Below are 8,335 nucleotides of genomic sequence, written 5' to 3'. Positions count from 1 at the left end.
TGGGTCACAAATCAGGTCTCAACCAGTACCAAAAGACTGGGATCATTCCCTGCTTATTTTCAGACCACAATGCTCTGAAGCTAGAACTCAATCACAAGAGGAATTTTGGAAAGAACCCTAATACATGGAGGCTAAAGAGCATCCTACTGAAGAATGAATGGGTCAACCAGAAATTAAAGTATTTTTAAAAATTCATGGAAACAAATGAAAATGAAAACACAACTGTTTGAAATCTTTGAGACACAGCAAAGGTGGTCCTGAGAGGTAATTCTGTAGAAACACAAGCCTTTCTCAAGAAACAAGAAATGTCTCAAGTACACAACCTAACCTTATACTTAAAGGAGCTGGAGACAGAACAGCAAAGAAAGCATAAACACATCAGGAGAAAAATATTAAAGATCAGAGCAGAAATCAATGAAATAGAAACCAAAAAACAATAGAACAAACCAAGAAAACTAGGAGCTGGTTCTTCGAAAGAATTAATAAGATTGAAAAGTCCCTGGCAAGATTTATCAAAAAGAAAAGAGAAAGGACAAGAATAAATGAAATCATTAATGAAAGAGGAGAGATCACAACCAACACCAAAGAAATATAACAATTATAAGAACATATTATGAGAAACTATACGCCAGGAGATTTGATAATCTGGAAGAAACAGATGCATTCCTGGAGACATATAAACTACCCCAACTGAACCAGGAAGAAATAGAACACCTGAACAGACCCATAGCCAGATTGAAGCAGTCATAAAAAATCTCCCAACAAATAAGAGCCCAGGGCCAGAGAGCCACCCAGAGGAATTCTACCAAGCATTTAAAGAAGAATTAATTCCTATCCTTCTGAAACTGTTCCGAAAAATAGAAATGGAACGAAAACTTCCAAACTCATTTTATGTGGCCAGCATTACCTTGATCCCCAAACCAGACAAAGATCCCATCAAAAAAGAGAATTACAGACCAATATCCTTGATGAACACAGATGCGAAAATTCTCACCAAAATACTAGCCAGTAGGATCCATTAAAAGGATTACTTGCCATGACTAAGTGGGATTTAGTCCAGGGTTCAAAGGTTGGTTCAACATCTGTGAATCAATCAATGTGATACAATACATTAATAAAAGAAAGAAAAAGAACCATATGATACTCTCAATAGATGCTGAAAAAGCATTTGACAAAGTACAGCATCCTTTCTTGATCAAAACTCTTCAAAGTGTAGGGATAGAGGGTATATTCCTCAGTATCATCAATGCCATCTATGAAAAACCCACAGAGAATATCATTCTCAATAGAGAAAAACACAGCTTTTTTGCTAAGTTCAGGAACACGTCAGGGATGTCCATTATCACCATATTAAACTGCTATTCAACATAATACTAGAAGTCCTAGCCTCAGCAATCAGACAAGAGAAAGTAATTAAAGGCATCCAAATTAGCAAAGAAGAAGCCAAACTCTCACCCTTTGCAGATGATTTGATACTTTCTGTGGAAAACCCAAAAGACTCCACTCCAAATCTGCTAGAACTTGTATAAGAGTTCAGTAAAGTGTCAGGATATAAAATCAATGCACAGAAATCAGTTGCATTTCTATACACCAACAGGACAGAAGAAAGAGAAATTAAGGAGTCAATCCCATTTACAATTGCACCCAAACCCATAAGATACCTAGGAATAAACCTAAGCAAAGAGGCAAAGAATCTGTACTCAGAAAACTATAAAGTACTCATGAAAGAAATTGAGAAGACACAAAGAAGTGGAAAAATGTTCCATGCTCATGGATTGGAAGAACAAGTATTGTGAAAATGTCTATGCTACCTAGAGTGAGCTACACGTTTAATGCAATCCCTATCAAAATACCATCAACCTTTTTTTTCAAAAAAATGGAACAGATAATCTAAAACTTGTATGGAACCACAAAAGCCTCAAATAGCCAGGGGAATATTGAAAAGGCAAGCCAAAGTTGGTGGCATCACAATTCCAGACTTCAAGTTCTATTACAAAGCTGTCATTGTCAAGACAGTATGGTAGTGGCACAAAAACAGACACATAGATCAATGGAACAGAATAGAGAGCCCAGAAATAGATCTTCAACTCTATGGTCAACTCATCTTCGACAAAGCAGGAATGAATGTCCAATGGAAAAAAGACAGTCTCTTCAACAAATGGTGTTGGGAAAATTGGACAGCCACATGTGGAAAAATGAAACTGGACCATTTCCCTATACCACACACAATAATAGACTCCAAATGGATGAAAGACCTCAATGTGAGAAAGGAATCCATCAAAATTCCTGAGGAGAACACAGGCAGCAACTCTTCAACCTCAGCCACAGCAACTTCTTCCTAGAAACATCACCAAAGGCAAAAAAAGGAAGAGCAAATATGAACTATTGGGACTTCATTAAGATCAAAACTTCTGCACAGCTTAGCTTCTGGAGCAATGTCCCTCAGTGGAATAGACTTCTAAAATTCCAATTTTGTGTTCTGTTGCTCTCTCACTTGTCGAGGGCCACCCCCCCCCCCAATGGTCTATCTTCCTGTATGTTGCCTTGGAATCACTTCTCTGCACTTCCTACCTTCTGGAAAGTGCTTGATTTTCTGTTCTTAGAACTGCTGCTCTTTTTCTTTTCTTTCTCCTGTTGAGTTCGTAGGTGTTCAGAATGGTTTGATGACTATCTACTTGAATTTCTGGGACCTGATGATATTTCAGTCTCTTACTCCTCCACCATCTTGCTCCTCCCCTCCTATATGCCAAGTATTATATTCAGAGTTAGTACCCTCCCTGACTATACTATAATAATATAATTATGTGCAGATAAGATAAGGTTAGTAAAAACACCAGTAAAACTGTGCTTATTATAGTAAAGTTATGCAAAATTTGCAGTCTTTACAGAGTTTTATACACACACATATATATATATATATATACACACACATATATATATGTGTGTGTATATATATATATATATAGCAAACACAAAATTTTCTTTGTGTTGTTTTTCAAATTGGGCTATTATATTGACCGTTATAGCTCAAGACCTTAGGCAAATCATTCAACATTTCTAAGTATCAATTTACACATTGGTAAAAAGGGATAATCATGTCTAATTTGTCATATAGCTGTGAAGATTAAATATGATATGGTATAGAACATACCTTGTCTTGCATATGACACAAAATATATGTTCTCTATAGAAGAGTTGCTATTTATGAAATTCCTATCAAACCTTTAAGTGGCATAAGTGTTAGTGGCTGCCTTGTGGTGCCTGGGTGGCTCAGCTGGTTAAGTGGCCAACTCTTGATTTCTGCTTGGGTCATGATCTCAGTCTTGAGATCAAGCCCTGTGTCAGGCTCCATGCCCAGAGCAGAGTCTGCTTGTCCCTCTCCCTCTGCTCCTCTCCTTGCCCCTGCACATCCTCTCTCTCTCTGTCTCTCTCTCTCTGTCTCTCTCTCTCTGTCTCTAAAATAAATAAATAAATAACATTTTTTAAAAATAGAAAAAACAGTAGCTGCCTAAATATTTATGTTATATATTTTTATAAAATATAACAGAAAATAAGAAGACCTTATAAAACAAGATGTAATACCTGACTTCATATCTAGAAAACAGAATATATGACCTTCAGATAATTTGTAAGTTGTAACATATGCATCCAAGTTTACTAACTGAATGGGAAGAATTGGACAGACTACAGACGCTAAAGATAGTGTGCAAAGACAATGGTGCTGTAGTTATTTATTTCATGATTCAGGTAACTTTTAAAAGGAAAAATAATTTTATATCAATAAGAGAAAATAATTTAAAATAAATTGAAACAATATTGACTTTAAGTCATTACAGTATAAAATATTTTTACTGAAGTTTATTTGACACACAGTGTTACATTAGTTTCAGTTGTACAACATAACATTTCAAGAAGTCCATACATTATGCTGTGCTCACCACAAGTGCAGCTGCCATCTGTCACCATTCAGAGCTATTAAAATAGCACTGACTACATTCCTTATGTGGTACCTTCTATTCCTGTGACTTATTTATTCCATAATTGAAAGTCTATACATTCTACTCCCCTTCACACATTTTGCCCATCACCACCCCTTCCTTCTGGCAACCATTGGTTTGTTCTATGTATTTATGGATCTCTTTCAGTTTCATTTGCTTGTTTGTTCATTTCTTTGTTTTATTTTTGTGATTCCAAATATAAGTGAAATCATATGGTATCTGTCTTTCTCTGTCTGACTTACTGCATTTAGCAAAACACCCTCTAGATCAATCCACATTGTTGCTAGTGGCAAGTTCGTATGCTTTTTTAATGGCTGAGTAATATTCTGTTATATATGTCGCAACATCTTTATCCTTTCCTCTGTCAATATACACTTGGATTGCTTCTGTATCTTGACTATTGTGAATAATGTGGCACAAAATATAGGGTGTAGGCAGCCAAGGACTGGGCTAGAGTCAAGAGACCAAACCAGGCCCCAACTCGCGCCTCCTTGAAGCCCAGGGGCTGATAGCCCTGTGGGTGGAAAAGTTGAGCAGCGCTTGAGAAAGGGCCTGAGCTATGGATCCTAAGACTCGCTGACGTGGTTGCCTGCATGTGCTTATCTGGAATGGGCAAAACAGGCCTGCTCATTAAATCATTGTGGGATTGTGCTGTCCTTGCACGGGACATAAACTACACCATTGTAAGATTGTGCTGTGCTTGCATAAACTATGACTTGAGCCACTTTGAAGATAGTGCACCTGGTTAAAGAATTATCTGAAGACAGAGACCACTGGCATCAGAGGGTCTGCTATTAGTCCTTGGGAAATAGATAATGGGAAAGCTTTAAGGGTTTTCTGTGCATGTTGCAAATTCTTTAGTAATCAGCTAAAAATAGATACTTCCTTATAATTGTTTCTGTTAGCTATATAATGCCTCACAGCCTTGAATAAGATTGGCACTGCTTGGACATCATCCACTTTGCCCTCCTGTCCTCATCTCTTTGTGTCTCGTCTTTTTCTCACCATCCTCTTGCCCTCTCGACCCTGGTCGTGTTGTCGCGCTGGCTGCGACAACAGGGGCTTTATATTTTTTGGAATTAGTGTTTTGATAGAACATTTTGATTAATCAAAATAGTTGGCAAATGATTTACGTTCCATAACTACTGGTTTTATATTCATAATCATAAATCCCTGACATGGAACATACAGATAGTTTTAAAGGAAGACACAATTCATGTTATCATGTAAACACAATTCATGTGTTAATAATTATTAACACACTATGTTATCAAGAGTGTTTAGCAAATGAGCTCAGCATTTTCTGTAGCTGTGACATGAATATAGGAAAATGATACAAATTAGTTTAAATTTCATTTTCTTTTATTGAATCTTCATGATAACATTCATTCATACACCCAAAACTTTGATTTGTTTGTATGAAATGGTACTTCAAGGACCAAATCTTTGAAGGTCTGTGTACTTTTTGGTCCCTTAGGGTATAAATAAAAGTGTTCAACATGAGGGCAACAGAATTATTGAGAATAGTTACTTCTTTTGTCACTAATGCCTTTTTTTTTGCATAATAATTAGCATATATGGAAATAGAAATGGCAATCATGTGAGTCGAACAAATAGAGAAAAACATTGTTTTTCTCTGACTAGGAGATGTGATGTATATGTAAGAAAAAATCACCAACACCAAAGTAAATAGCAAAGTACCCCAACCAAGCAAAAGCCAGTTACTACAAAGAGCCATGTATCTGAATGAGACAGTTGCAAGAAGGAAAGATAGCCACATGCAAAGTGTTCAATGACATTGGGAACACAGTAATCCAGCTGAGTAATCCAGTATAAGTGGTGGGAAAATGGTCAGAAACTTGTCCAGTAATGCACATAGCATAAACAGGTTACAGAGTTTCCTGTTCTTGATGGTTGTATAATGAAGGGACTTGCAAATGGCAATGATAGTGATCAAAGGACATGGCAATTAGAATTTTAAATTCAGTTACTCCCATGAAAATAAAGAATAGTTGGGCAACACAACTGTTATTGGAAATATTATCCCTGGTGATTATTATCCCCCAGAAATCGAGGAATACATGTAATTGTAAATGAGATTTCTAAGAAAGAGAAGTTCTAGCTAAGAAATGCAGAGGCCTCTGTAGATGAGACCTCACCCAAATTAGGGTGATGATAGTCAGGTTTCCATTGACACTTAACATGCTTGTGATAAATAGGCAGAGTAAAATCAGAATCAGAATCAGGATCATCAGAAAGGCTCAGCAGGACAAACTCTGATCATCGTGTGGTGGTTTATTTCTTTCTCTTCCATTTTTATTTCTTTTAAAGATATTAGACAACACTGATGAATCTGGAGGACATTACCCTAAGTGAAACAAGTGGAAGGACAAAAAAATGCATGATTCCACTTATATGAGGTGTTAAAATCAGTCTATCTCATGGAAATGGAGTAAAATAGCAACTGTCTTAGGATGGAGCAGGGTCGGCAATGGGGAGTTGCTATTAACTGGTATAAAGTTCAGTTCTGTAAGAAGGATAGGTTTTCAAGATGTTGAAGATGAATACTGTTGAAGAACATTGTTTGCTGTATTACATTTTGCCTACAGTTAACAATACTATATTGTGCCTTTAAAAATACAAGTGGGTAAATCTCAAGTTAAGTGTTCTCACCACTTTATAAATATAATTTGTACTTATTCACAACCATAGCAGTTAACTATAGAGACAATGTTATAATAATAGCTACTATTTATTGATAGCTAATTATGCTATGTGCTTGAAAGTTTCATTCCCATCCCTATGGTACATTATATAAGCCAGATTTATCTGACACCTGATTTACCACTGGAAAAATATATGTTGAGAGGTCATAGAAACCCTAACTTTGTCAACTATTTGCCTTCTTTCACATACAAAATATACTTCAGATAAAATGAAATTGAGAAACCATTCATGAGTTTTCTATTACATTTTGAATACCCTTCAATTTTCTATTACTTATTTTATTTTTTTCTCTACAACTCCTATGCTGCATTTCTCAGTTGAATATTTTACTCAGAAATCATTAGGAATGGTATGGAATGAGTTAGGATTATAGTATATTTTGTATTACTAAATAGTCATTTATATTATTTAGAATACTTTATTGTATCCATAATTTTCTTTCATTTTCTCTCTCACACACATAGAGAAACACACATACATCTTTCCAAAATACTTTAGGCACTTAATACCTTAAGTAGAGTGAGTGGAGGAGTATTTTAACAGGTGAAATTCTAACTTTATATGAAATGGAAAATTTTGATCTGTTATGAAGATTTTATTTTATATAAAACTTAAACGATTTCACTTTTTAGGCATCAAATAATTTAGACACATGCCCAGTTTCAATGTAGTCCAAAACTAGAAAGGAGCTATGCATATATATTTCAGCATTATCAGAAAGCAAAGCTTATACCATGGAATTAGAGAAATTGAACTTATTCTACATATCTAAGACAGTATTTCTTCACTATTTTCTACAGTATGTGTGTGTGTGTGTGTATGAATGTATGCATGTATGTATGTCTGCATCTACTTGTATATCTACCTATATCTAGTGAGTCATAATGGATTTTGGAAATAAGGAGATGTATTTAGCAGCATATCTACAAAAGTATATATGTTAAGTATCTATTCTTTTTTTAACAATAGATAAATTATATGAACACACTCTATTTAGTGAGCTATGTTTCGTGGTTTTTAAATGAAAGCTTTCATATTTTTCAAAAAATCATATGGCATTTGAAGAATTTTTTTTTCCTAGAGAAACTGCAAGATGGTGAAAGGATTTCTGACAAAGATCACTGAAAATCACAAAATTGTATTTTCTGTAGAGAGTAAGGAAAATATCACATCAAAAATTACAGTGCCTCCTCCATTCTGTGTGATAATCATTTTCCTAAACAAAATGCAAAGTAAATTACATTGACAAATTAAAACAATTAATAATCAAGACGTTGCAACTAATCAAAGTTTCAGATGAATGGGAACAAGAAAAACTTACAAAGTTATTTCATCTGAATGGGAAATATATTAAATGTGCTTATAAACTCTTAGAAAGAAAGAATGAATAAGGATAGCAGGAAGACCACTGTCATTTAAAGGTGGCTCAAATTTCATGTTTGTATATTTTAAATTGACCTGCAATGTGTCCAATTTGTAAAACCGTAACATTTCATTTCCTTGAGAAAAATACAATCTTCCTTGCCCTGTCATGAAGGCTCGCTTGACTTGCTGGTTCCTTATGCTGTAAATAAAGGGGTTCAGCATGGGGGCTACTGAGGTGTTTAGCA

The 8,335-nt window shown here is 35.3% G+C and overlaps 1 pseudogene; it reads right to left on the bottom strand.

Annotated features, from left to right (window-relative positions):
- The window catches only part of LOC111157769, a 17,260-nt pseudogene that overhangs the window by 3,516 nt on the left and 5,409 nt on the right, over nucleotides 1-8,335 (bottom strand).

The sequence above is a fragment of the Enhydra lutris genome, unplaced genomic scaffold (genome assembly GCF_002288905.1).
Source record: "Enhydra lutris kenyoni isolate GAN:26980312 unplaced genomic scaffold, ASM228890v2 scaffoldscaffold56, whole genome shotgun sequence".
Classification (NCBI taxonomy): Eukaryota; Metazoa; Chordata; class Mammalia; order Carnivora; family Mustelidae; genus Enhydra; species Enhydra lutris.
The sequence above is the reverse complement of the archived record's forward strand: the minus strand, read 5'-3'. Positions and strand labels throughout refer to the sequence as shown.